The sequence below is a fragment of the Sapajus apella genome, unplaced genomic scaffold, assembly GCF_009761245.1.
Source record: "Sapajus apella isolate SASKATOON/1434 unplaced genomic scaffold, GSC_monkey_1.0 scaffold34, whole genome shotgun sequence".
Lineage (NCBI taxonomy): Eukaryota > Metazoa > Chordata > Mammalia > Primates > Cebidae > Sapajus > Sapajus apella.
This window is the reverse complement of record NW_022436974.1, coordinates 22,811,951-22,820,136: the sequence shown is the minus strand read 5'-3', so window position 1 is coordinate 22,820,136 and position 8,186 is coordinate 22,811,951. Positions and strand designations below refer to the sequence as shown.

The following is an 8,186-nucleotide window of genomic DNA, read 5'->3' as shown; positions in this document are numbered from 1 at the left end:
TGTGTGTGTGTGTGTGTGTGTGTGTGTGTGTGTGTGTGTGTGTAGGAGAGAGACAGAGAGAGAGAGAGAGAGACAGGCGAGGAGACAGGTAAATAAACAGGAAGCTATTAGTGCTATGAAGTAAACTAAAGTGGGGTAGGAAGACAGAGGGGTTTGGGGTGCCATTTTAGATATCATGGTCAAGAAAGGCCTAAGTTTGTGACATTGGAACAGAAGCGTACATTGAGTAAGGAAATTAACCAAACAAGTATCTTGGAAGGAGTATTCCAGGCAAAAGGAACAGCCAAGTACAAGGCCGTGAAGTGAGAAACAGTTTGGCTTGTTCATAGAAAAACGTCAGTCAGTGTGACTAGAGCATACTGAATAAGAAGAAGAACGCACAGGAAATTACTCAGGAAAGGCAGTCAGTCACATCACATGGATTTTTTCACATCATATTAAGGGCCTGCTAATACATTCTAAGCATTATAAGGCTATTTAGAAAAATACAGAGTCTCTCAATAAGACAACCTCATACCTAAAGTAAGTCAAAGCAAGTATTTGTTTTAATTTATGTGAATAGTTATCTACATAGTTAAAAAAAAAATCAAGATGTATAAAAGAGTATATATCTCCCTTCCACTGTGATTCCAGAGACACCTACCTCCTTTTATTTCACACAATCACTGTTATCAGTATTGTGAATATTCCTCCAGAGTATTTGATTTATACAAATATGTAAATATTAATACACAATCTTCCTTTTTTATAAATGTCATACATATCATACACACTTTTACACCTTATTTTACTGAGCAATGTACCTTGCAGATTTATGTGTACATGAAAAAATTCTTCATTTTTTAATATTCCATTTTGTGGATGTATCATAATTAATTAGTTTAACCAGTGACCTGGTATTTCACATTCTAATCTTTTGCTATTATACCTCATGCCTACATATACCTATTTAATGTTACTGCAAAAAGTTCGTATACACTAATTTTGCACATGGAAAAAGTGGAATTGTTAGATGAAAATTTGCGATTTTTACATTTTCTGAAAGGTTTTGCAAAAGATACTGCCCCCTTTTATACGAATTTATACCCACCAGTAACATGAAAGTGTCAGTCTGCTTGTAAACTATAGGTAATATACTGCTTAGTATTTTGAGATTTTTTACAAAAAATCTACAAACTTTCTGAAAGACCTCAAGCTTAAAAAATAATTTATCCAGAATAAACTTATTCTCTGATGCAAAAAATGAAGTTCATATCCATAACAACTAAATAGACAGAGTAGTATTGTATCTTATGATAAAATAAAGCCCCTAAAGCTGTGTTTTGAAAGACAGGTTTTCTCCCAAGATGGAAATTCTGTTCAAATTTAAATGTAGTATTAATAATAGGTAATTTCTAAGGTAATAACGGTGGTGGTAGTGGTGTTTGTATTAGCAGTAATAACAATTTTAAAATTAGCATTTTACAGAAGGGACACAGAAGGTTACAGGGGATCAGTGACTTTCCAAAGGTCACTCATGTAAGTAAATAGTAAATCTTGATCTGCTGACTCCAGAGCTTAAGTTTTTAATTGCTAAGATAATGCCTAAAATACTTGGAGTTTCATATGTTCCATCAAAACAAAACAAAATGGGCTCTGGGTTCTCCATCTGATTCTACCACTAGCTATGTAAGTCACTTCAATGTAGTGAAAGCATGTTATTAATTTTTGTAATGTGTTATACAAAAATCTAAAAAGTATTTGCACTTGTAAAATAAGGAGACTGGACTATCTTGTATAAAGTTCTTTTCTGCTCAGACATTCTATTGTTCTATTATATAAATTACTTGGTATGATCTACCGATCACACTGAGAAATGTAAGAACAGTTAAAACAACAAGCAGTAGGATTTTGTACCACTGGCACGTTACTGTTTCATTACTAAGAAATGACTCTCTTATCTAAATATCTTGTTATTCCACATCTTCCATTCCACTCCCCCATACCTTCATTAGAGGCAGAACTTTCAAGTTTAAATTACAAGTCTGACACTTGATATCCTTAATGGCTTCCATCAACTCTCTCTAAGTATTTTTCTTGATAAATATAGAAAATAATATCTCTTGTCCTTCCCAGAAACTGTTTCCAAAGTGCTTTGAGGAAAGGAGGAAAAAAACATTGTGATAGAGAATGATACGGCATCAAACCACCTCATATTTCACATTTTTTATTGTTGAATAAAGAAAATTCATTATTCTGGAGCTACTGGAGTAAACTTGCTGAAGTACGAAGATAATTATTGTCATCCTTTGCCTCAAATTCACACAGAAAGATAAATAAAGAGCAGATAAAAAAGGTAAGTACTCTATGTTTTCAGAACCACAATACTATAAAGGAAATGTAAAATAAACTGAATACAATTTCTGCATGATAAAGGTTAAATTCAATTACTACATGAGTTGCTGAAATAGCATATATTCATATAAAATAATTATAACAGGTAGTGAAAATACACTGAACTCTACTCAAAAGAATACAAGTCATGCGGTATCTACACAGATTCAATAATTAAAAGTGCACTCTGCATAAAGGGCAACAATTTCTGTTTTGCCATTTCTTGTTTTTTCTTTTCTCTACTGTTTTTAGGATTAACTCAACAGTACTTCAGCTACATCACTATTTTCAGAAATTTCAATGTCAATGCCTTAAAAAGCATGAAGCAGCAGAAAGGTGATGACAAGGTGGTAGAGAGGACACCACACAATCTATTTCTCAGTTTGATATCTTTGACGTTGCTGACTTAACAATCACTTTCGTCACACCACCACCATTTCACTATGCTTTTAGTGGCTACCCTGAACATTTTAACATGCATATCTGACTTAAGTTTAAAGCAGCCAGGTGTGGTGGCCTGCACTAGTTGTCCCAGTTACTCCAGAGGCTGAGACAGGAGGATCGCTTGAGCCCAGGATTTCAGGACTGCAGTGAGCTATGATCATGCCACTGCCCTCCAGCCTGGACAACAAAGCAAATTCCTGTCTCAAAAAAAAAAAAAAAAAAAGTCTAAAGTTCACCAGTTTCTCTCTCTTCCTTTCAAACGACATAAGCACTAACACTTTAACTATGAACATACCTCTCGAGTTTTATAAGTTATTGCTGCCCAATATTTCAGTTCTGAGGTAACGGGTATTTTCCTTCAACTGTGTGAAGACACTTTTTTAATCAATCTATTTTGATTACTATTTTTTGAACCTCTTCGGAATCTAATGCTGTTTGTTGTGCCTGCTGTTCTTCCTCATGGGTAGGTTATTTCCCTGCGTATTTGGGCTGTGAGATTATCTTCAGTAGTTTGTTTTAGGAATTATCATGCCACTTGGGTTAAGGGTGCAAATTTTAAGATTGGTTTTATATTGGTTTCTACAGCTACTCCAGGGTTACCACTAACTGAAGACAATTTCTTTTTTGAGATCGAGTTTTGCTCTTGTTGCCCAAGTTGGAGTGCAATGGCACGATTTAGGCTCACTGCAACCTCTGCCTCTCATGTTCAAGTGATTCTCCTGCCTTAGCCTCCCAAGTAACTGGGATTACAGGCACACGCCACCATGCCTGGCTAATTTTTTGCATTTTTAGTAGAAACGGGGTTTCACCATGTTAGCTAGGCTGGTCTTGAACTCCTGACCTCAGGTGGTGATCTGCCAGCCTCTGCCTCCCAAAGGGCTGGGATTACAGGTGTGAGCCACTGTGCCCAGCCAACAATTTTTTATTTTAATGTCCTAGCATGAAGATTCTTAAACTACACAGGAAACATAAATTCAAACTCTAGGCTCACTTAAGGGCCAAGTGTGGCTGCAAATTCTTAATGGCGACCATTTCTGTTTTGCCTCTATCCTTAAGCCCAGGCTAAAGCAGATATACTTCTTTGTAAATTCTCTATGCTGGCTAGCTCAATTTTCTGTTTGTTTGCTTATTTTCTAATTGGCCCTTTCATTAAGGGTGTAGTCCTTGGCCAGTTCTAGCTTTGTGTGTGTGTATGTGTGCATTTCAGGGGACACCTCGATTCTAATTCATTATGCTACATCTTCTCACGTCTTCTCACTGCTGTTAAAATCTCTGGTTTTCGAAGATTGGAAAATCGCCCTCCAGCTTCCCTTCCCTATACCCTGTGAATATTCAACATCACACCAACTGCTGGTGTTTGGTTCCTTCTTCATTTCTAGCACCTGGAACTTCTATTTTCTAGTGAATTAAAAAACATATTTAAAAGAATCTTATAATATTTTAACTATTATTTTTAGATGTTTTGTAGCAAGAGTGTTTTCAAGTTATCTAGTCTGACATACTGCTTGCAATAGAATCGTCATTTAATCCTTTCAACAATATAAGACAGAGTATTTTTTATAGATGAGGAAATTGAAGTTCAGGAAAGTTAAAGATTTACTATTAAGTTCACAGTTGTAATTAAATTATTCATACAAATATTTAACTGCTCATTTTTTCTCTAGATTTTAAACTCCATAAAAGTACAAATCAGTATTTGTTTTCATTATTCTCAACAACCAGCAAAGTGCCTAACTCATATTAGGTAGTCAATAAATATTTGTTGAAAAACATTAATTTACTCATTAATGGCTAGTAAATGGTAGGGCCAGGATTACAATCCAGGTTCTCTGAATCATGATTCACTATCCTCACTAACTGAACTAAATAGTGATGTGAGCCAATAAGAAACCTCAGGAGAGGATCCGGCCTAAAGAAGAATACCTTTTATGGTCAGTTACTCAAGTCATTTGTTGCTCCACTCAGTTACTCAGTATTTACTGAGTGTCTGTTAGAGGCACTGTGCTAAGTCCTAGGGGTATAATAGTAAGCAATTTAAACCACCTCTGACCTCACAGAGGTAGGAGACATCAAACAAATAATCATACATATAAATTTATATTTAAAAATGTTTGGCCGGGCATGGTGGCTCACGCCTGTAATCCCAGCACTTTGGGAGGCTGAGGAGGGTGGATCACGAGGTCAAGAGATCAAGACCATCCTGGTCAACATGGTAAAACCCCGTCTCTACTAAAAATACAAAACATTAGCTGGGCATGGTGGTGCGTGCCTGTAATCCCAGCTACTCAGGAGGCTGAGGCAGGAGAATTGCCTGAACCCAGGAGGCGGAGGTTGCGGTGAGCCGAGATCGTGCCATTGCACTCCAGCCTGGGTAACAAGAGCGAAACTCTGTCTCAAAAAAAAAAAAAAAAAAAAGTTTGAATTTTTAATTAACAAATACTGTATACATTTACAGGATTCAATGTGATTTTTTATATTATACAATGTGGAATGAATATATCAAGGTAATTAACATATCTATCACCTCACATGCTTCATTTTATTTTTTGTAGTGAGAACATTTAAAATCTACTCTTTTAGCAATTTTGAGATATACATTATAATTAATTATGGTCACTTTGTTATGCAATAAATCTTGAAAGCTTACTCCTCTGGTCTAACTGGAACTTTGTACCCATTGGTCAATTTCTTTCCATTCCCTTCCAGAACTGCCCCCTCCTGCCACTGGTAGCTACCATTCTACCATTACTTCTGTAAGTGTAACTTTATTATACTTCACATCAAAGTGAATCATGAAGTATTTGCCTTTCTGTGCCCAGCTTCTTTCACTTAGCATTATGTCTTGCAGGTTGATCCATGTGGTCACAAATGAGATTTTCTGTGAACAGTATTCCACTGTGTATATACACATTTTCTTTATCCAGTCATCCACTGATGGACACTTAGGTTGATTCCATATCTTGGCTACTATGAATAGTGCTGCAATAAACATGTAAGTGCAGATATCTCTTTGACATATTGACTTCAGTTCTTCTGGATATGTACCCAGAGGTGGAACTGCTGAGTCGTACGGTAAATATACTTTTAGTTTTTTGAGAAACCTCCATACTATCCTCCATAACAGCTCTATTAATTTACATTCCCACTAACAGTATACAAGGGTCCCCAAGCTCTACATCTTTGCCAACACTTGTCATTTGACTTTTTCTTTTTTTTTTGAGACAGGGTCTTGCTGTCTCCCAGGCTGGAGTACAGGAGTCTGTGATCATAGCTAATGGCAGCCTTGACCTCCTGGGCTTAAGCAATCCTTCCACCTTGGTCTCCTGAGTAGCTGGCACTATAGGCATGTGTCACCATATTTGGCTAATTTAAATTTATTTATTTATTTTTTTGTAGAGACAGGGTCTCACTATGTTGGTCTCACTTGAACTCCTGGACTCAAGTGACCCTCCCACTTTAGCCTCCCAAAGTGCTGAGACTACAGCCACGAGAGCCAACGTGCCAAGTCTCCTTCTACTTTTTGATAACAGCCATTCTAACAGGCATGAGGGGATGTCTCACTGTGTTTTTAATTTGCATTTTATTGATGATTAGTGATGTTGGACATTTTTTGATAAACCTAACGGCCGTCTATATCTTGCTTGCCTGAGCAAAGCATGAAGGTGGATGCTGAGGCTAGGTGGGGTGGCTGCCCTGCAGGGGTTCCAACCAGCTAGACCTTCCTATTGAGCTTCTGCAGCAAACAGATGGACTTTGTAAATGGGCTATGCAGTTGGCTGGTATCTTTGATCAGGTGCTACTGCTGGTGGGAACACAGTTATCACCAAGATTCCTGTGCTGTGTGCTGTGTGCTGGTTGCCCTGAGCACAGCCCTGTTTGTTTCTACCTAACCCCAGGTAGTCTAGACCTTACCCCCAGGGTTCCCTGTGAGACAGGAATGGGCCCCCAGGGAAGCATCACAGAATGTTAGGGAAACTGGACAGCTGTCTCTTTTGCCACTGCATTAACTGGGGGACCAAGGGAATCTGCTCTTTGTGGTGCTGTGCCTACTTAAGGGAGGGAGGGGTCAATTAAAGTGAGACCACTGCTCCTACCCTTCTAATTCAGTTTTTTGCTCTGTGGTCCATTTGGATATCTCCATTTCATTCCCAAGTTTTGGGATTTTCACAGAGGTGTTCCTGTATGTGGTTAATCGCTAACTGGACTTTCTGTGGCGAAGCCTGGGACCTTCCATTCATCATCTTGCTGATGTTCCTCTCCCCATAAATTTAAACTGCAACTATGATTTGTGTTATGCAGAATGGATCGTGACTGTGACAATGGATCAAAATGGCACAGCCGATGATGTCATTTTCCAACCTTAACATTTTACAAACAAGGACTCCAAAGCACAAGAGTTAAGTGACATGTAAGAGTCATAAGGACAATGGGGCAGCTATAACCACTCTACCCTTTATTCCAGTGCCCTTCCAAATATATGAAAACCCCAGGTTAAAAGCCCGAGCTTTGAAATCAGATGAATATGAGGAGATTGAATCCCCATTTCATCTTTCACTCAATCTCTTTGCAGGGATTCTCTATCTGCAGAATGAGAATAACTCCTTGAAGTTGTGAAGATAAAATGAGCTACTAATGTATGTAAATTTTATCATTGTCTGGATAAATATTCAATAAATGATGATGATTATTTCTGCATTTTCGATCTTTTCATTAGACAGGAGTTAGAGAACTAAGATTTTCCCTGGTTGTTCCGTTACCAGCAGAGATTCTTTTAGAAGGCCAAATTACTTCTTTCATCTACTTAATTACTACTTTTATCAATACACTCATGCCCAAGACTATCCTGTAAAACTCTAGACCCATACTTTCAACTGCCTAGCCAACATCTACAGCTGGATATCTGAAAAGCATCTAATCTTAACAGGTCTGTGTTCCTGATACCTTCCCATCCTCTCAAAGCTCCTGACCCAGCACTCTTAAGGCTTTCCCAATTTCAGTTAACGGCAACTCCATTTTCGCAGCTGCAGGAGAAAAAACCCTTGAAGTTACCCTTAACTCCTCTCTCTCGCCCTCAGTAAATCCTCTTTGTTCTATCTTTAAAATATATTCAGAATAGGAGAACTCTTGCCACCATCCTGGTCTGTTATGGTTAATTTTATATGTCAACCTGGCTGGGCCACGGTGCCCAGATATTCAGTCAAACAGTATTCTGAATGCTTCTATGAAGGTGTTTATCGGATGAGATAAACATCTAAATCAGTGGACTTTGAAAAAAGCAGATTATGCTACCCTTCATAATGTAGGTGGGCTAAATCCAATCAGCTGAAGTTTTTTTTTTTTTTTTTTTTTTTTTTTTAGACAAGAGTTTC

The 8,186-nt window shown here is 37.7% G+C and overlaps 1 protein-coding gene across 7 annotated transcripts in view; it reads right to left on the bottom strand.

The window, feature by feature from the left end:
* Positions 1 to 8,186, bottom strand: part of NARS2 (asparaginyl-tRNA synthetase 2, mitochondrial) — a 154,261-nt gene that overhangs the window by 31,809 nt on the left and 114,266 nt on the right. The window lies entirely within an intron of this gene.